Source organism: Rhipicephalus microplus, chromosome 4, assembly GCF_043290135.1.
Source record: "Rhipicephalus microplus isolate Deutch F79 chromosome 4, USDA_Rmic, whole genome shotgun sequence".
Lineage (NCBI taxonomy): Eukaryota > Metazoa > Arthropoda > Arachnida > Ixodida > Ixodidae > Rhipicephalus > Rhipicephalus microplus.
In genome coordinates, this window is record NC_134703.1 from 204,215,854 (window position 1) to 204,237,977 (window position 22,124).

General features: G+C 52.6%; 1 non-coding gene across 1 annotated transcript; it reads right to left on the reverse strand.

The window, feature by feature from the left end:
- Positions 1-20,932: 20,932 nt before the first annotated feature.
- On the reverse strand, positions 20,933-21,006 carry TRNAS-GCU (transfer RNA serine (anticodon GCU)). The gene has a single exon. It is a non-coding gene; the product is annotated as a tRNA-Ser (tRNA).
- Between the last annotated feature and the right edge of the window lie 1,118 nt (positions 21,007-22,124).

The following is a 22,124-nucleotide window of genomic DNA, read 5'->3' on the forward strand; positions in this document are numbered from 1 at the left end:
CTTTCGGTTAACAGCCGACCGCGCTAGTCAATTGCGCACGGAGACAGTCTATCTCCACTCTCACCACTGTTGGAACATTTCTCTATAGCTGTCAGCGCAAAGAAAATAGCGACACGCCGCTCCCGGGAGGGCTCCAACCTCCAACCTTTCGGTAAACAGCCGATCGCGCTAGCCAAATGCGCCACGGAGACAGTCGTGCTCCACTCCTACCACCATCGAAACATTTCTACATAGCTGTCAGCACAAAAAAAAGTGACACACCTCTCCCGGGAGGGTTCGAACATCCAACCTTTCGGTTAACAGCCGATTGCGCTAGCCAATAGCGCCACGGAGACAGTCGTGCCCCACTCTCACCATGGTCAGAACATTTCTCCAGAGCTATCAGTGCAAAGAAAAAAAAGCGACACACCGCCCCCGGAAGGGCTCGAACCTCCAACCTTTCGGTTAACAGCCGATCGCGCTAGCCAATAGCGCTACGGAGATTGTCGTGCTTCATTCTCACCACCGTCAGAACATTTCTCCAAAGCTATCAGCACGAAGAAAAAAAGCGACATACCACACATGGCAGGACTCGAACCTCCAACCTTTTGGTTAACAGCCAATCGCGCTAGCCAATTGCGCCACGGAGACTGTCGTGCTCATCTCTCACTACGGTCAGAACATTTCTCCAAAGCTATCAGTGCAAATCAAAAAACGACACAGCGGTGCCGGGAGGGCTCGAACCTCCAACCTTTCGGTTAACAGCCGATCGCGCTAGCCAATTGCGCCAAGGAGATAGTCGTGCTCCATTCTCACCACCATCAGAACATTTCTCCATAGCTATCAGCGCGAAGAAAAAAAGCGACACACCACTCATGGGAGGGCTCGAACCTCCAAACGTTCAGTTAACAGTCGATCGCGCTAGCCAATTGCGCCACGGAGACAGTCGTGTTCATCTCTCACCACGGTCAGAACATTTCCCCAAAGCTATCAGCGCGAAGAAAAAAAAGAGACACACCGCTCCCGGGAGGGCTCCAACCTCCAACCTTTCTGTAAACAGCCGATTGTGCTAGCCAAATGTGCCACGGAGACAGTCGTGCTCCACTCCCACCACTTTCGAAACATTTCTCCGTAACTGTCAGCGCAAAAAAAGCGACACACCGGTCCCGGGAGGGCTCGAACCTCCAACCATTCGGTTAACAGCCGATCGCGCTAGCCAATTGCGCCACGGAGACAGTCGTGCTCATCTCTCACCACGGTCAGAACATTTCTCCATAGCTGTAAGCGCAAAGAAAAAAGCGACACACCTCTCCCGGGAGGGCTCGAACATCCAACCTTTTGGTTAACAGGCGATTGCGCTAGCCAATGGCGCCACGGTGACCGTCGTGCCCCACCCTCAACAAAGTCAGAACATTTCTCCAAAGCTATCAGCGCGAAGAAAAAAAAGCGACACACCACCCCCGGGAGGGCTCGAACCTCCAACCTTTTCGTTAACAGCCGAACGCGCTAGCCAGTTGCGCCACGGAGAAACTCGTGCTCCACTCTCACCACCCTCAGAACATTTCTCCAAAGCTATCAGCGCAAAGAAAAAAAGCGACACATCGCTCTCGGGAGAGCTCAAGCCTCCAACCTTTTAGTTAACCGCCGAACGCCGCTAGCCAATTGCGCCAAGGAGACAGTCGTGCTCTACTCTTACAATGAATATAACATTCCGCAAAGGTATCAGCGCAAAGAAAAAAAGCGATACACCGCTCCCAGGAGGGCTCAAACCTCCAACCTTTTGGTTAACAGCCGATCGTGCCAGCCAATTGCGCCAAAGAGACAGTCGTGCTCCACTCTCACCACCCTCAGAACATTTCTACAAAGCAATCAGCGCAAAGAAAAAAAGCGACACGCCGCTCCCGGGAGGGCTCCAACCTCCAACCTTTCGGTAAAGAGCCGATCGCGCTAGCCAAATGCGCCACGGAGACAGTCGTGCTCTACTCCTACCACCGTCGAAACATTTCTACATAGCTGTCAGCGCAAAAAAAAAGTGACACACCTCTCCCGGGAGGGTTCGAACATCCAACCTTTCGGTGAACAGCCGATTGCGCTAGCCAATAGCGCCACGGAGACAGTCGTGCCCCACTCTCACCATGGTGAGAACATTTCTCCAGAGCTATCAGCGCAAAGAAAAAAAAGCGACACACCGCCCCCGGGAGGGCTCGAACCTCCAACCTTTCGGTTAACAGCCGATCGCGCTAGCCAATAGCGCCACGGAGATTGTCGTGCTTCATTCTCACCACCGTCAGAACATTTCTCCAAAGCTATCAGCACGAAGAAAAGAAGCGACACACCACACATGGCAGGACTCGAACCTCCAACCTTTCGGTTAACAGCCAATCGCGCTAGCCAATTGCGCCACGGAGACAGTCGTGCTCATCTCTCACTACGGTCAGAACATTTCTCCAAAGCTATCAGTGCAAATTAAAAAAACGACACACCGGTGCCGGGAGGGCTCGAACCTCCAACCTTTTGGTTAACAGCCGATCGCGCTAGCCAATTGCGCCAAGGAGATAGTCGTGCTCCATTCTCACCACCATCAGAACATTTCTCCATAGCTATCAGCGCGAAGAAAAAAAGCGACACACCACTCATGGGAGGGCTCGAACCTCCAACGTTTCGGTTAACAGCTGATCGCGCTAGCCAATTGCGCCACGGAGACCGTCGGGCTCATCTCTCATCACGGTCAGAACATTTCTCAAAAGCTATCAGCGCAGATAAAAAAAACGACGCACCAGTCCCGGGAGGGCTCGAACCTCCAACCTTTCGGTTAACAGCCGATCGCGCTAGCCAATAGCGCCACGGAGACAGTCGTGCTCCGCTCTCGCCATGGTCAGAACACTTTTCTAAAGCTATCAGCGCGAAGAAAAAAAAGAGACACACCGCTTTCGGGAGGGCTCGAACCTCTAACGTTTTGGTTAACAGCCGATCGCGCTAGCCAATTGTGCCATGGAGACAGTCGTGCTCCATTTTTACCACCGTCAGAACATTTCTCCAAAGCTATCAGCGCGAAGAAAAAAAGCGACACCCCACTCATGGGAGGGCTCGAACCTCCAAACGTTCAGTTAACAGTCAATCGCGCTAGCCAATTGCGCTACGAGACAGTCGTGCTCATCTCTCACCACGGTCAGAACATTTCCCCAAAGCTATCAGCGTGAAGAAAAAAAAGAGACACACCGCTCCCGGGAGGGCTCCAACCTCCAACCTTTCTGTAAACAGCCGATTGTGCTAGCCAAATGTGCCACGGAGACAGTCGTGCTCCACTCCCACCACTTTCGAAACATTTCTCCGTAGCTGTCAGCGCAAAAAAAGCGACACACCGGTCCCGGGAGGGCTCGAAGCTCCAACCATTCGGTTAACAGCCGATCGCGCTAGCCCAAGCGCCACGGACACAGCCGTGCTCCAGTCTCACCACGGTCAAACCATTTCTCCAAAGCTATCAGCGCGAAGAAAAAAAAAGAGACACACCGCTTTCGGGAGGGCTCGAACCTCCAACGTTTTGGTTAACAGCCGATCGTGCTAGCCAATTACGCCATGGAGATAGTCGTGCTCTACTCTCACCACGGTCATAACATTCCTCAAAGGTATCAGTGCAAAGAAAAAAAGCGACACACCGCTCCCGGGAGGCCTCGAACCTCCAACCATTCGGTTAGCAGCCGATCGCGCTAGCCAATTGCGCCACGGAGAATGTCGTGCTCATCTCTCACCACGGTCAGAACATTTCTCCATAGCTGTAAGCGCACAGAAAAAAGCGACACACCTCTCCCGGGAGGGCTCGAACATCCAACCTTTCGGTTAACAGCCGAACGCGCTAGCCAGTTGCGCCACGGAGAAACTCGTGCTCCACTCTCACCACCCTCAGAACATTTCTCCAAAGCTTTCAGCGCAAAGAAAAAAAGCGACACATCGCTCCCGGGAGAGCTCAAGCCTCCAACCTTTTAGTTAACCGCCGAACGCCGCTAGCCAATTGCGCCAAGGAGACAGTCGTGCTCTACTCTTACTATGGATATAACATTCCGCAAAGGTATCAGCGCAAAGAAAAAAAGCGATACACCGCTCCCAGGAGGGCTCAAACCTCCAACCTTTTGGTTAACAGCCGATCGTGCTAGCCAATTGCGCCACAGAGACAGTCGTGCTCTACTGTCACCACCGTCAGAACATTTCTACAAAGTAATCAGCGCAAAGAAAAAAAAAGACACACCGCTCTCGGGAGGGCTCGAACCTCCACCATTTTGGTTAACAGCTGAACGCGCTAGCCAATTGTGCCCCGGAGATAGTCGTGCTCCACTCTCACCACCGTCAGAACAATTCTCCAAAGCTATCAGCGCAAGAAAAAAAAGCAACACACCACTCCCGGGAGGGCTCGAACCTCCAAACCTTGGGTTAAGGGCCGAACGCGCTAGCAAATTGCGCCATAGAGGCAGTCGTGTTCCACTCTCACCACCGTCAGAACTTTTCTTAAAAGCTATCAGCGCAAAGAAAAAAGCGACACTCTGCTCCCGGGACGGCTCAAACCTCCAACCTTTCGGTTAACAGCCGACCGCGCTAGTCAATTGCGCACGGAGACAGTCTATCTCCACTCTCACCACTGTTGGAACATTTCTCCATAGCTGTCAGCGCAAAGAAAATAGCGACACGCCGCTCCCGGGAGGGCTCCAACCTCCAACCTTTCGGTAAACAGCCGATCGCGCTAGCCAAATGCGCCACGGAGACAGTCGTGCTCCACTCCTACCACCATCGAAACATTTCTACATAGCTGTCAGCACAAAAAAAAGTGACACACCTCCCCCGGGAGGGTTCGAACATCCAACCTTTCGGTTAACAGCCGATTGCGCTAGCCAATAGCGCCACGGAGACAGTCGTGCCCCACTCTCACCATGGTCAGAACATTTCTCCAGAGCTATCAGTGCAAAGAAAAAAAAGCGACACACCGCCCCCGGAAGGGCTCGAACCTCCAACCTTTCGGTTAACAGCCGATCGCGCTAGCCAATAGCGCTACGGAGATTGTCGTGCTTCATTCTCACCACCGTCAGAACATTTCTCCAAAGCTATCAGCACGAAGAAAAAAAGCGACATACCACACATGGCAGGACTCGAACCTCCAACCTTTTGGTTAACAGCCAATCGCGCTAGCCAATTGCGCCACGGAGACTGTCGTGCTCATCTCTCACTACGGTCAGAACATTTCTCCAAAGCTATCAGTGCAAATCAAAAAACGACACAGCGGTGCCGGGAGGGCTCGAACCTCCAACCTTTCGGTTAACAGCCGATCGCGCTAGCCAATTGCGCCAAGGAGATAGTCGTGCTCCATTCTCACCACCATCAGAACATTTCTCCATAGCTATCAGCGCGAAGAAAAAAAGCGACACACCACTCATGGGAGGGCTCGAACCTCCAAACGTTCAGTTAACAGTCGATCGCGCTAGCCAATTGCGCCACGGAGACAGTCGTGTTCATCTCTCACCACGGTCAGAACATTTCCCCAAAGCTATCAGCGCGAAGAAAAAAAAGAGACACACCGCTCCCGGGAGGGCTCCAACCTCCAACCTTTCTGTAAACAGCCGATTGTGCTAGCCAAATGTGCCACGGAGACAGTCGTGCTCCACTCCCACCACTTTCGAAACATTTCTCCGTAACTGTCAGCGCAAAAAAAGCGACACACCGGTCCCGGGAGGGCTCGAACCTCCAACCATTCGGTTAACAGCCGATCGCGCTAGCCAATTGCGCCACGGAGACAGTCGTGCTCATCTCTCACCACGGTCAGAACATTTCTCCATAGCTGTAAGCGCAAAGAAAAAAGCGACACACCTCTCCCGGGAGGGCTCGAACATCCAACCTTTTGGTTAACAGGCGATTGCGCTAGCCAATGGCGCCACGGTGACCGTCGTGCCCCACCCTCAACAAAGTCAGAACATTTCTCCAAAGCTATCAGCGCGAAGAAAAAAAAGCGACACACCACCCCCGGGAGGGCTCGAACCTCCAACCTTTTCGTTAACAGCCGAACGCGCTAGCCAGTTGCGCCACGGAGAAACTCGTGCTCCACTCTCACCACCCTCAGAACATTTCTCCAAAGCTATCAGCGCAAAGAAAAAAAGCGACACATCGCTCTCGGGAGAGCTCAAGCCTCCAACCTTTTAGTTAACCGCCGAACGCCGCTAGCCAATTGCGCCAAGGAGACAGTCGTGCTCTACTCTTACAATGAATATAACATTCCGCAAAGGTATCAGCGCAAAGAAAAAAAGCGATACACCGCTCCCAGGAGGGCTCAAACCTCCAACCTTTTGGTTAACAGCCGATCGTGCCAGCCTATTGCGCCACAGAGACAGTCGTGCTCCACTCTCACCACCCTCAGAACATTTCTACAAAGCAATCAGCGCAAAGAAAAAAAGCGACACGCCGCTCCCGGGAGGGCTCCAACCTCCAACCTTTCGGTAAAGAGCCGATCGCGCTAGCCAAATGCGCCACGGAGACAGTCGTGCTCTACTCCTACCACCGTCGAAACATTTCTACATAGCTGTCAGCGCAAAAAAAAAGTGACACACCTCTCCCGGGAGGGTTCGAACATCCAACCTTTCGGTGAACAGCCGATTGCGCTAGCCAATAGCGCCACGGAGACAGTCGTGCCCCACTCTCACCATGGTGAGAACATTTCTCCAGAGCTATCAGCGCAAAGAAAAAAAAGCGACACACCGCCCCCGGGAGGGCTCGAACCTCCAACCTTTCGGTTAACAGCCGATCGCGCTAGCCAATAGCGCCACGGAGATTGTCGTGCTTCATTCTCACCACCGTCAGAACATTTCTCCAAAGCTATCAGCACGAAGAAAAGAAGCGACACACCACACATGGCAGGACTCGAACCTCCAACCTTTCGGTTAACAGCCAATCGCGCTAGCCAATTGCGCCACGGAGACAGTCGTGCTCATCTCTCACTACGGTCAGAACATTTCTCCAAAGCTATCAGTGCAAATTAAAAAAACGACACACCGGTGCCGGGAGGGCTCGAACCTCCAACCTTTCGGTTAACAGCCGATCGCGCTAGCCAATTGCGCCAAGGAGATAGTCGTGCTCCATTCTCACCACCATCAGAACATTTCTCCATAGCTATCAGCGCGAAGAAAAAAAGCGACACACCACTCATGGGAGGGCTCGAACCTCCAACGTTTCGGTTAACAGCTGATCGCGCTAGCCAATTGCGCCACGGAGACCGTCGGGCTCATCTCTCATCACGGTCAGAACATTTCTCAAAAGCTATCAGCGCAGATAAAAAAAACGACGCACCAGTCCCGGGAGGGCTCGAACCTCCAACCTTTCGGTTAACAGCCGATCGCGCTAGCCAATAGCGCCACGGAGACAGTCGTGCTCCGCTCTCGCCATGGTCAGAACACTTTTCTAAAGCTATCAGCGCGAAGAAAAAAAAGAGACACACCGCTTTCGGGAGGGCTCGAACCTCTAACGTTTTGGTTAACAGCCGATCGCGCTAGCCAATTGTGCCATGGAGACAGTCGTGCTCCATTTTTACCACCGTCAGAACATTTCTCCAAAGCTATCAGCGCGAAGAAAAAAAGCGACACCCCACTCATGGGAGGGCTCGAACCTCCAAACGTTCAGTTAACAGTCAATCGCGCTAGCCAATTGCGCTACGAGACAGTCGTGCTCATCTCTCACCACGGTCAGAACATTTTCCCAAAGCTATCAGCGTGAAGAAAAAAAAGAGACACACCGCTCCCGGGAGGGCTCCAACCTCCAACCTTTCTGTAAACAGCCGATTGTGCTAGCCAAATGTGCCACTGAGACAGTCGTGCTCCACTCCCACCACTTTCGAAACATTTCTCCGTAGCTGTCAGCGCAAAAAAAGCGACACACCGGTCCCGGGAGGGCTCGAAGCTCCAACCATTCGGTTAACAGCCGATCGCGCTAGCCAATAGCGCCACGGACACAGCCGTGCTCCAGTCTCACCACGGTCAAACCATTTCTCCAAAGCTATCAGCGCGAAGAAAAAAAAAGAGACACACCGCTTTCGGGAGGGCTCGAACCTCCAACGTTTTGGTTAACAGCCGATCGTGCTAGCCAATTACGCCATGGAGATAGTCGTGCTCTACTCTCACCACGGTCATAACATTCCTCAAAGGTATCAGTGCAAAGAAAAAAAGCGACACACCGCTCCCGGGAGGCCTCGAACCTCCAACCATTCGGTTAGCAGCCGATCGCGCTAGCCAATTGCGCCACGGAGAATGTCGTGCTCATCTCTCACCACGGTCAGAACATTTCTCCATAGCTGTAAGCGCACAGAAAAAAGCGACACACCTCTCCCGGGAGGGCTCGAACATCCAACCTTTCGGTTAACAGCCGAACGCGCTAGCCAGTTGCGCCACGGAGAAACTCGTGCTCCACTCTCACCACCCTCAGAACATTTCTCCAAAGCTTTCAGCGCAAAGAAAAAAAGCGACACATCGCTCCCGGGAGAGCTCAAGCCTCCAACCTTTTAGTTAACCGCCGAACGCCGCTAGCCAATTGCGCCAAGGAGACAGTCGTGCTCTACTCTTACTATGGATATAACATTCCGCAAAGGTATCAGCGCAAAGAAAAAAAGCGATACACCGCTCCCAGGAGGGCTCAAACCTCCAACCTTTTGGTTAACAGCCGATCGTGCTAGCCAATTGCGCCACAGAGACAGTCGTGCTCTACTGTCACCACCGTCAGAACATTTCTACAAAGTAATCAGCGCAAAGAAAAAAAAAGACACACCGCTCTCGGGAGGGCTCGAACCTCCACCATTTTGGTTAACAGCTGAACGCGCCAGCCAATTGTGCCCCGGAGATAGTCGTGCTCCACTCTCACCACCATCAGAACAATTCTCCAAAGCTATCAGCGCAAGAAAAAAAGCAACACACCACTCCCGGGAGGGCTCGAACCTCCAAACCTTGGCTTAACAGCCGAACGCGCTAGCACATTGTGCCATAGAGGCAGTCGTGTTCCACTCTCACCACCCTCAGAACTTTTCTCAAAAGCTATCAGCGCAAAGAAAAAAGCGACACTCCGCTCCCGGGAGGGCTCAAACCTCCAACCTTTCGGTTAACAGCCGATCGCGCTAGTCAATTGCGCACGGAGATAGTCTTGCTCCACTCTCACCACTGTTGGAACATTTCTCCATAGCTGTCAGCGCAAAGAAAAAAGCGACACGCCGCTGCCGGGAGGGCTCCAACCTCCAACCTTTCGGTTAACAGCCGATCGCGCTAGCCAAATGCGCCACGGAGACAGTCGTGCTCCACTCCTACCACCGTCGAAACATTTCTACATAGCTGTCAGCGCAAAAAAAAAGTGACACACCTCTCCCGGGAGGGTTCGAACATCCAACCTTTTGGTAAACAACCGATTGCGCTAGCCAATAGCGCCACGGAGACAGTCGTGCCCAACTCTCACCACGGTCAGAACATTTCTCCAGAGCTATCAGCGCAAAGAAAAAAAAGCGACACACCGCCCCCGGGAGGGCTCGAACATCCAAACTTTCGGTTAACAGCCGATTGCGCTAGCCAACAGAGCCACGGAGACAGTCGTGCTGCACTCCCACTACCGTCAGAACATTTCTCCAAAGCTATCAGCACAAAGAAAAAAAAGCGACACACCACCCCCGGGATGGCTCTAAACTCCAACCTTTCGTTTAACAGCCAAACGCGCTAGCCAACTGTGCCACGGAGAAACTCGTGCTCCACTCTCACCAGTGTCATAACATTTCTCAAAAGTATCAACGCAAAGAAAAAATTCGACACACCGCTCCCGGCGAGCTCCAACCTCCAACCTTTTCGTTAACAGCCGAACGCGCTAGCCAGTTGCGCCACGGAGAAACTCGTGCTTCACTCTCACCACCCTCAGAACATTTCTCCAAAGCTATCAGCGCAAAGAAAAAAAGCGACACATCGCTCCCGGGAGAGCTCAAGCCTCCAACCTTTTAGTTAACCGCCGAACGCCGCTAGCCAATTGCGCCAAGGAGACAGTCGTGCTCTACTCTTACTATGGATATAACATTCCGCAAAGGTATCAGCGCAAAGAAAAAAAGCGATACACCGCTCCCAGGAGGGCTCAAACCTCCAACCTTTTGGTTAACAGCCGATCGTGCTAGCCAATTGCGCCACAGAGACAGTCGTCCTCTACTGTCACCACCGTCAGAACATTTCTACAAAGCAATCAGCGCAAAGAAAAAAAGAGACACACCGCTCTCGCGAGGGCTCGAACCTCTAACCTTTTGGTTAACAGCTGAACGCGCTAGCCAATTGTGCCCCGGAGATAGTCGTGCTCCACTCTCACCACCGTCAGAACAATTCTCCAAAGCTATCAGCGCAAGAAAAAAAAGCAACACACCACACCCGGGAGGGCTCGAACCTCCAAACCTTGGGGTAACAGCCGAACGCGCTAGCAAATTGCGCCCTGGAGGCAGTCGTGTGTCACTCTCACCACCGTCAGAACTTTTCTCAAAAGCTATCAGCGCAAAGAAAAAAGCGACACTCCGCTCCCGGGAGAGCTCAAACCTCCAACCTTTCGGTTAACAGCCGATGGCGCTAGTCAATTGCGCCACGGTGACAGTCGTGCTCCACTCCTACCACCATCGAAACATTTCTACATAGCTGTCAGCGCAAAAAAAGTGACACACCTCTCCCGGGAGGGTTCGAACATCCAACCTTTTGGTTAACAGCCGATTGCACTAGCCAATAGCGTCACGGAGACAGTCGTGCCCCAATCTCACCATGGTCATAACATTCCTCAAAGGTATCAGCGCAAAGAAAAAAAATCGACACACCGCTCCCGGCCGAGCTCGAACCTCCAACCTTTCGGTTAACAGCCGATCGCACTAGCCAATTGCGCCACGGAGACAGTCGTGCTCCGCTCTCACCACGGTCAGAACATTTCTCCAAAACTATCAGCGCGAAGAAAAAATAAGAGACACACCGCTCTCGGGAGGGCTTGAACCTCTAACGTTTTGAATAAGCGCCGAACGCGCTAGCCAATAGCGCCACAGAGACAGTCGTGCTCCTCTCACACGACGGTCAGAACATTTTTGTAAAGCTATCAGCGCGAAGAAAAAAAAGAGACACACCGCTTTCGGGAGGGCTCGAACCTCCAACGTTTTGAGTAACAGCCGATCGCGCTAGCCGATTGCGCCATGGAGACAGTCGTGCTCCATTTTTACCACCGTCAGAACATTTCTCCAAAGCTATCAGCGCGAAGAAAAAAAGCGACACCCCACTCATGGGAGGGCTCGAACCTCCAAACGTTCAGTTAACAGTCGATCGCGCTAGCCAATTGCGCCACGGAGACAGTCGTGCTCATCTCTCACCACGGTCAGAACATTTCCCCAAAGCTATCAGCGCGAAGAAAAAAAAGAGACACACCGCTCCCGGGAGGGCTCCAACCTCCAACCTTTCTGTAAACAGCCGATGGCGCTAGTCAATTGCGCACGGAGACAGTCTTGCTCCACTCTCACCTCTGTTGGAACATTTCTCCATAGCTGTCAGCGCAAAGAAAAAAGCGACACGCCGCTCCCGGGAGGGCTCCAACCTCGAACCTTTCGGTAAACAGCCGATCGCGCTAGCCAAATGCGCGACGGTGACAGTCGTGCTCCACTCCTACCACCATCGAAACATTTCTACATAGCTGTCAGCGCAAAAAAAGTGACACACCTCTCCCGGGAGGGTTCGAACATCCAATCTTTCAGTTAACAGCCGATTGCGCTAGCCAATAGCGCCACGGAGACAGTCGTGCCCCAATCTCACCACGGTCAGAACATTTCTCCAGAGCTATCAGCGCGAAGAAAAAAAAGCGACAAACCGCCCCCGGGAGGACTCGAACATCCAAACTTTCGGTTAACAGCCGATTGCGCTAGCCAATAGCGCCACGGAGACAGTCGTGCTGCACTCCCACTACCGTCAGAACATTTCTCCAAAGCTATCAGCACAAAGAAAAAAAGCGACACACCACCCCCGGGAGGGCTCGAAATTCCAACCTTTTGGTTAACAGCCGGTCACGCTAGCCAATTGCGCGAAAGAGACAGTCGTGCTCTACTCTCACCATGGTCATAACATTCCTCAAAGGTATCAGCGCAAAGAAAAAAAGCGACACATCGGCCCCGGGAGGGCTCGAACTTCCAACCTTTCGTTTAACAGCCGAACGCGCTAGCCAACTGTGCCACGGAGAAACTCGTGCTCCACTCTCACCACCGTCAGAACATTTCCCCAAAGCTTTCAACGCAAATAAAAAAAACGACATACCGCTCCCGTGAGGGCTCGAACCTCCAACTTTTCGGTTAACAGCCACTCGCGCGAGCCAATAGCGCCACGCACACAGTCGTGCTCCACTCTCACCAGTGTCATAACATTTCTCAAAAGTATCAATGCAAAGAAAAAATTCGACACACCGCTCCCGGGCGAGCTCCAACCTCCAACCTTTTCGTTAACAGCCGAACGCGCTAGCCAGTTGCGCCACGGAGAAACTCGTGCTCCACTCTCACCACCCTCAGAACATTTCTCCAAAGCTATCAGCGCAAAGAAAAAAAGCGACAGATCGCTCCCGGGAGAGCTCAAGCCTCCAACCTTTTAGTTAACCGCCGAACGCCGCTAGCCAATTGCGCCAAGGAGACAGTCGTGCTCTACTCTTACTATGGATATAACATTCCGCAAAGGTATCAGCGCAAAGAAAAAAAGCGATACACCGCTCCCAGGAGGGCTCAAACCTCCAACCTTTTGGTTAACAGCCGATCGTGCTAGCCAATTGCGCCACAGAGACATTCGTGCTCTACTGTCACGACCGTCAGAACATTTCTACAAAGCAATCAGCGCAAAGAAAAAAAGAGACACACCGCTCTCGGGAGGGCTCGAACCTCCAACCTTTTGGTTAACAGCTGAACGCGCTAGCCAATTGTGCCCCGGAGATAGTCGTGCTCCACTCTCACCACCGTCAGAACAATTCTCCAAAGCTATCAGCGCAAGAAAAAAAAGCAACACACCACACCCGGGAGGGCTCGAACCTCCAAACCTTGGGTTAACAGCTGAACGCGCTAGCAAATTGCGCCCTGGAGGCAGTCGTGTTCCACTCTCACCACCGTCAGAACTTTTCTCAAAAGCTATCAGCGCAAAGAAAAAAGCGACACTCCGCTCCCGGGAGAGCTCAAACCTCCAACCTTTCGGTTAACAGCCGATGGCGCTAGTCAATTGCGCCACGGTGACAGTCGTGCTCCACTCCTACCACCATCGAAACATTTCTACATAGCTGTCAGCGCAAAAAAAGTGACACACCTCTCCCGGGAGGGTTCGAACATCCAACCTTTTGGTTAACAGCCGATTGCGCTAGCCAATAGCGTCACGGAGACAGTGGTGCCCCAATCTCACCACGGTCAGAACATTTCTCCAGAGCTATCAGCGCGAAGAAAAAAAAGCGACAAACCGCCCCCGGGAGGGCTCGAACATCCAAACTTTCGGTTAACAGCCGATTGCGCTAGCCAATAGCGCCACGGAGACAGTCGTGCTGCACTCCCACTACCGTCAGAACATTTCTCCAAAGCTATCAGCACAAAGAAAAAAAAGCGACACACCACCCCAACAAGAGCTCGAAATTCCAACCTTTTGGTTAACAGCCGGTCACGCTAGCCAATTGCGCGAAAGAGACAGTCGTGCTCTACTCTCACCATGGTCATAACATTCCTCAAAGGTATCAGCGCAAAGAAAAAAAGCGACACATCGGCCCCGGGAGGGCTCGAACTTCCAACCTTTCGTTTAACAGCCGAACGCGCTAGCCAACTGTGCCACGGAGAAACTCGTGCTCCACTCTCACCACCGTCAGAACATTTCCCCAAAGCTTTCAACGCAAATAAAAAAAACGACATACCGCTCCGGTGAGGGCTGGAACCTCCAACTTTTCGGTTAACAGCCACTCGCGCGAGCCAATAGCGCCACGCACACAGTCGTGCTCCACTCTCACCACGGTCAGAACATTTCTCCAAAGCTATCAGCGCGAAGAAAAAAAAGAGACACACCGCTCTCGATAGGGCTTGAACCTCCAATATTTTGGTTAACAGCCGATTGCGCTTGCCAATTGCGCAACGGAGGCAGTCGAGCTTCACTCTCATCACCACCGGAACATTTCTCCATAGCTGTCTGCGCAAAGAAAAAAGCCACACACCGCTCTCGGGAGGGCTCGAACCTCCAACCTTTCGGTTAACATGCGATTGCGCTAATCAATAGCGCCACGGAGACAGTCGTACTCCACTCTCAACACAGACAGAACATTTCTCCAAAGTTATCAGCGCGAAGAAAAAAAAGCGACACACCGCCCCCGGGAAGGCTCGAACATCCAACCTTTCGGTTAACAGCTAATTGTGCTAGCCAATTGCGCCACGGAGATAGTCGTGCTCCACTCTCACCACCGTCAGAACAATTCTCCAAAGCTATCAGCGCAAAGAAAAAAACTGACACACCGCTCTCGGGACGGCTCGACCCTTCAACGTTTTGGTTAACAGCCGATTGCGCTAGCCCATTGCGCCACGGAGACAGTCGTGCTCTATTCTCACCACCGTCAGAACATTTCTACAAAGCAATCAGCGCAAAGAAAAAAAGAGACACACTGCTCTCGGGAGGGCTCGAACCTCCAACCTTTTGGTTAACAGCTGAACGCGCTAGCCAATTGTGCCCCGGAGATAGTCGTGCTCCACTCTCACCACCGTCATAACAATTCTCCAAAGCTATCAGCGCAAGAAAAAAAAGCAACACACCACTCCCGGGAGGGCTCGAACCTCCAAACCTTGGGTTAACAGCCGAACGCGCTAGCAAATTGCGCTATGGAGGCAGTCGTGTTCCACTCTCACCACCGTCAGAACTTTTCTCAAAAGCTATCAGCGCAAAGAAAAGAGCGACACACCGCCCCCGGGAAGGCTCGAACATCCAACCTTTCGGTTAACAGCTAATTGCGCCAGCCAATTGCGCCACGGAGATAGTCGTGCTCCACTCCTACCACCGTCGAAACATTTCTACATAGCTGTCAGCGCAAAAAAAAAGTGACACACCTCTCCCGGGAGGGTTCGAACATCCAACCTTTCGGTTAACAGCCGATTGCGCCAGCCAATAGCGCCACGCAGACAGTCGTGCCCCACTCTCACCACGGTCAGAACATTTCTCCAAAGCTATCAGCGCGAAGAAAAAAAGCGACGCACCACTCATGGGAGGGCTCGAACCTCCCACCTTTCGGTTAACAGCCGATCGCGCTAGCCAATTGCGCCACGGAGACAGTCATGCTCGTCTCTTCCCACGGTCAGAACATTTCTCCATAGCTATCAGCGCGAAGAAAAAAAAGCGACACACCACTCATGGGAGGGCTCGAACCTCCAACGTTTCGGTTAACAGCTGATCGCGCTAGCCAATTGCGCCAAGGAGATAGTCGTGCTCTATTCTCACCACCGTCAGAGCATTTCTCCAAAGCTATCAGCGCGAAGAAAAAAAGCGACGCACCACTCATGGGAGGGCTCGAACCTCCAACCTTTCGGTTAACAGCCGATCGCGCTAGTCAATAGCACCACGGAGACAGTCGTGCTCTGCTCTCACCACGGTCAGAACATTTCTCCAAAACTATCAGCGCGAAGAAAAAATAAGAGACACACCGCTCTCGGGAGGGCTTGAACCTATAACGTTTTGAATAAGCGCCGAACGCGCTAGCCAATAGCGCCACAGAGACAGTCGTGCTCCTCTCACACGACGGTCAGAACATTTTTGTAAAGCTATCAGCGCGAAGAAAAAAAAGAGACACACCGCTTTCGGGAGGGCTCCAACCTCCAACGTTTTGAGTAACAGCCGATCGCGCTAGCCGATTGCGCCATGGAGACAGTCGTGCTCCATTTTTACCACCGTCAGAACATTTCTCCAAAGCTATCAGCGCGAAGAAAAAAAGCGACACCCCACTCATGGGAGGGCTCGAACCTCCAAACGTTCAGTTAACAGTCGATCGCGCTAGCCAATTGCGCCACGGAGACAGTCGTGCTCATCTCTCACCACGGTCAGAACATTTCCCCAAAGCTATCAGCGCGAAGAAAAAAAAGAGACACACCGCTCCCGGGAGGGCTCCAACCTCCAACCTTTCTGTAAACAGCCGATTGTTCTAGCCAAATGTGCCACGGAGACAGTCGTGCTCCACTCCCACCAATTTCGAAACATTTCTCCGTAGCTGTCAGCGCAAAAAAAAGCGACACACCGGTCCCGGGAGGGCTCGAACCTCCAACCATTCGGTTTACAGCCGATCGCGCAAGCCCATAGCGCCACGGACACAGCCGTGCTCCAGTCTCACCACGGTCAGAACATTTCTCCAAAGCTATCAGCGCGAAGAAAAAAAAAGAGACACACCGCTTTCGGGAGGGCTCGAACCTCCAACGTTTTGGTTAACAGCCGATCGTGCTAGCCAATTACGCCATGGAGATAGTCGTGCTCTACGCTCACCACGGTCATAACATTCCTCAAAGGTATCAGTGCAAAGAAAAAAAGCGACACACCGCTCCCGGGAGGGCTCGAACTTCCAACCTTTCGTTTAACAGCCGAACGCGCTAGCCAACTGTGCCACGGAGAAACTCGTGCTCCACTCTCACCACCGTCAGAACATTTCCCCAAAGCTTTCAACGCAAATAAAAAAAACGACATACCGCTCCCGTGAGGGCTCGAACCTCCAACCTTTTGGTTAACAGCTGAACGCGCTAGCCAATTGTGCCCCGGAGATAGTCGTGCTCCACTCTCACCACCGTCATAACAATTCTCCAAAGCTATCAGCGCAAGAAAAAAAAGCAACACACCACTCCCGGGAGGGCTCGAACCTCCAAACCTTGGGTTAACAGCCGAACGCGCTAGCAAATTGCGCTATGGAGGCAGTCGTGTTCCACTCTCACCACCGTCAGAACTTTTCTCAAAAGCTATCAGCGCAAAGAAAAGAGCGACACACCGCCCCCGGGAAGGCTCGAACATCCAACCTTTCGGTTAACAGCTAATTGCGCTAGCCAATTGCGCCACGGAGATAGTCGTGCTCCACTCCTACCACCGTCGAAACATTTCTACATAGCTGTCAGCGCAAAAAAAAGTGACACACCTCTCCCGGGAGGGTTCGAACATCCAACCTTTCGGTTAACAGCCGATTGCGCCAGCCAATAGCGCCACGCAGACAGTCGTGCCCCACTCTCACCACGGTCAGAACATTTCTCCAGAGCTATCAGCGCAAAGAAAAAAAAGCGACACACCGCCCCCGGGAGGGCTCGAACATCCAAACTTTCGGTTAACAGCCGATCGCGCTAGCCAATTGCGCCACGGAGACAGTCGTGCTCATCTCTCACCACGGTCAGAACATTTCTCCAAAGCTATCAGTGCAAATTAAAAAAACGACACACCGGTGCCGGGAGGGCTCGAACCTCCAACCTTTCGGTTAACAGCCGATCGCACTAGCCAATTGCGCCAAGGAGATAGTCGTGCTCCATTCTCACCACCGTCAGAGCATTTCTCCAAAGCAATCAGCGCGAAGAAAAAAAGCGACGCACCACTCATGGGAGGGCTCGAACCTCCCACCTTTCGGTTAACAGCCGATCGCGCTAGCCAATTGCGCCACGGAGACAGTCATGCTCGTCTCTTCCCACGGTCAGAACATTTCTCCATAGCTATTAGCGCGAAGAAAAAAAAGCGACACACCACTCATGGGAGGGCTCGAACCTCCAACGTTTCGGTTAACAGCTGATCGCGCTAGCCAATTGCGCCACGGAGACAGTCGTGCTCATCTCTCACCACGGTCAGAAGATTTCTTCAAAGCTATCAGCGCAGATAAAAAAACGACACACCAGTCCCGGGAGGGCTCGAACCTCCAACCTTTCGGTTAACAGCCGATCGCGCTAGCCAATAGCGCCACGGAGACAGTCGTCCTCCACTCTCACCACGGTCAGAACATTTCTCCAAAACTATCAGCGCGAAGAAAAAATAAGAGACACACCGCTCTCGGGAGGGCTTGTACCTCTAACGTTTTGAATAAGCGCCGAACGCGCTAGCCAATAGCGCCACAGAGACAGTCGTGCTCCTCTCTCACGACGGTCAGAACATTTTTGTAAAGCTATCAGCGCGAAGGAAAAAAAAAGAGACACACCGCTTTCGGGAGGGCTCGAACCTCCAACATTTTGGTTAACAGCCGATCGCGCTAGCCGATTGCGCCATGGAGACAGTCGTGCTCCATTTTTACCACCGTCAGAACATTTCTCCAAAGCTATCAGCGCGAAGAAAAAAAGCGACACCCGACTCATGGGAGGGCTCGAACCTCCAAACGTTCAGTTAACAGTCGATCGCGCTAGCCAATTGCGCCACGGAGGCAGTCGTGCTCCACTCCCACCACTTTCGAAACATTTCTCCGTAGCTGTCAGCGCAAAAAAAAGCGACACACCGGTCCCGGGAGGGCTCGAACCTCCAACCATTCGGTTAACAGCCGATCGCGCTAGCCAATAGCGCCACGGACACAGCCGTGCTCCAGTCTCACCACGGTCAGAACATTTCTCCATAGCTGTAAGCGCAAAGAAAAAGGCGACACACCTCTCCCGGGAGGGCTCGAACATCCAACCTTTCGGTTAACAGGCGATTGCGCTAGCCAATGGCGCCACGGAGACAGTCGTGCCCCACTCTCAACAAAGCCAGAACATTTCTCCAAAGCTATCAGCGCGAAGAAAAAAAAGCGACACACCACCCCCGGGAGGGCTCGAACCTCCAACCTTTTCGTTAACAGCCGAACGCGCTAGCCAGTTGCGCCACGGAGAAACTCGTGCTCCACTCTCACCACCCTCAGAACATTTCTCCAAAGCTATCAGCGCAAAGAAAAAAAGCGACACATCGCTCCCGGGTGAGCTCAAGCCTCCAACCTTTTAGTTAACCGCCAAACGCCGCTAGCCAATTGCGCCAAGGAGACAGTCGTGCTCTACTCTTACTATGGATATAACATTCCACAAAGGTATCAGCGCAAAGAAAAAAAGCGATACACCGCTCCCAGGAGGGCTCAAACCTCCAACCTTTTGGTTAACAGCCGATTGTGCTAGCCAATTGCGCCACAGAGACAGTCGTGCTCTACTGTCACCACCGTCAGAACATTTCTACAAAGCAATCAGCGCAAAGAAAAAAAGAGACACACCGCTCTCGGGATTGCTCGAACCTCCAACCTTTTGGTTAACAGCTGAACGCGCTAGCCAATTGTGCCCCGGAGATAGTCGTGCTCCACTCTCACCACCGTCAGAACAATTCTCCAAAGCTATCAGCGCAAGAAAAAAAAGCAACCCACCGCACCCGGGAGGGCTCGAACCTCCAAGCCTTGGGTTAACAGCCGAACGCGCTAGCAAATTGCGCCATGGAGGCAGTCGTGTTCCACTCTCACCACCGTCAGAACTTTTCTCAAAAGCTATCAGCGCAAAGAAAAAAGCGACACTCCGCTCCCGGGAGAGCTCAAACCTCCAACCTTTCGGTTAACAGCCGATGGCGCTAGTCAATTGCGCACGGAGACAGTCTTGCTCCACTCTCACCACTGTTGGAACATTTCTCCATAGCTGTCAGCGCAAAGAAAAAGCGACACGCCGCTCCCGGGAGGGCTCCAACCTCCAACCTTTCGGTAAACAGCCGATCGCGCTAGCCATATGCGCCACGGTGACAGTCGAGCTCCACTCCTACCACCATCGAAACATTTCTACATAGCTGTCAGCGCAAAAAAGTGACACACCTCTCCCGGGAGGGTTCGAACATCCAACCTTTCGGTTAACAGCCGATTGCGCTAGCCAATAGCGCCACGGAGACAGTCGTGCCCCAATCTCACCACGGTCAGAACATTTCTCCAGAGCTATCAGCGCGAAGAAAAAAAAGCGACACACCGCCCCCGGGAGGGCTCGAACATCCAAACTTTGGTTAACAGCCGATTGCGCTAGCCAATAGCGCCACGGAGACAGTCGTGCTGCACTCCCACTACCGTCAGAACATTTCTCCAAAGCTATCAGCACAAAGAAAAAAAAGCGACACGCCACCCCCGGGAGGGCTCTAAACTCCAACCTTTCGTTTAACTGTCAAACGCGCTAGCCAATTGTGCCACGGAGAAACTCGTGCTCCACTCTCACCAGCGTCATAACATTCCTCAAAGGTATCAACGCAAAGAAAAAAATCGACACACCGCTCCCGGGCGAGCTCCAACCTCCTACCTTTCTGTTAACAGCCGATCGCGCTAGCCAATTGCGCCATGGAGATTGTCGTGATCTACTCTCACCACGGTCATAACATTCCTCAAATGTATCAGAGCAAAAAAAGCGACACACCGCTCCCGGGGGGGCTCGAACCTCCAAACTTTCGGTTACCAGCCGGTCGCGCTAGCCAATAGCGCCACAGAGATCGTCGTTCTTCATTCTCACCACCGTCAGAACATTTCTCCAAAGCTATCAGCGCGAAGAAAAAAAGCGATAAACCGCCCCCGGGAGGGCTCGAACATCCAAACTTTCGGTTAACAGCCGATTGCGCTATCCAAATGTGCCACGGAGACAGTCGTGCTCCACTCCCACCACTTTCGAAACATTTCTCCGTAGCTGTCAGCGCAAAAAAAGCGACACACCGGTCCCGGGAGGGCTCGAACCTCCAACCATTCGGTTAACAGCCGATTGCGCTAGCCAATAGCGCCACGGACACAGCCGTGCTCCAGTCTCACCACGGTCAGAACATTTCTCCAAAGCTATCAGCGCGAAGAAAAAAAAAGAGACACACCGCTTTCGGGAGGGCTCGAACCTCCAACGTTTTGGTTAACAGCCGATCGTGCTAGCCAATTACGCCATGGAGATAGTCGTGCTCTACTCTCACCACGGTCATAACATTCCTCAAAAGTATCAGTGCAAAGAAAAAAAGCGACACACCGCTCCCGGGAGGGCTCGAACCTCCAACCATTCGGTTAGCAGCCGATCGCGCTAGCCAATTGCGCCACGGAGACAGTCGTGCTCATCTCTCACCACGGTCAGAACATTTCTCCAAAGCTATCAGTGCAAATTAAAAAAACGACACACCGGTGCCGGGAGGGCTCGAACCTCCAACCTTTCGGTTAACAGCCGATCGCGCTAGCCAATTGCGCCAAGGAGATAGTCGTGCTCCATTCTCACCACCGTCAGAGCATTTCTCCAAAGCTATCAGCGCGAAGAAAAAAAGCGACGCACCAATCATGGGAGGGCTCGAACCTCCCACCTTTCGGTTAACAGCCGATCGCGCTAGCCAATTGCGCCACGGAGACAGTCGTGCTCGTCTCTCCCCACGGTCAGAACATTTCTCCATAGCTATCAGCGCGAAGAAAAAAAAAGCGACACACCACTCATGGGAGGGCTCGAACCTCCAACGTTTCGGTTAACAGCTGATCGCGCTAGCCAATTGCGCCACGGAGACAGTCGTGCTCATCTCTCACCACGGTCAGAAGATTTCTCCAAAGCTATCAGCGCAGATAAAAAAAACGACACACCAGTCCCGGGAGGGCTCGAACCTCCAACCTTTCGGTTAACAGCCGATCGCGCTAGCCAATAGCGCCACGGAGACAGTCGTGCTCCTCTCTCACCACAGTCAGAACATTTCTCCAAAACTATCAGCGCGAAGAAAAAATAAGAGACACACCGCTCTCGGGAGGGCTTGTACCTCTAACGTTTTGAATAAGCGCCGAACGCGCTAGCCAATAGCGCCACAGAGACAGTCGTGCTCCTCTCTCACGACGGTCAGAACATTTTTGTAAAGCTATCAGCGCGAAGAAAAAAAGAGACACACCGCTTTCGGGAGGGCTCGAACCTCCAACGTTTTGGTTAACAGCCGATCGCGCTAGCCGATTGCGCCATGGAGACAGTCGTGCCCCATTTTTACCACCGTCAGAACATTTCTCCAAAGCTATCAGCGCGAAGAAAAAAAGCGACACACCAATCATGGGAGGGCTCAAACCTCCAACCTTTCGGTTAACAGCCGATCGCGCTAGCCAAATGCGCCACGGAGACAGTCGTGCTAATCTCTCACCACGGTCAGAACATTTCCCCAAAGCTATCAGCGCGAAAAAAAAAAGAGACGCACCGCTCCCGGGAG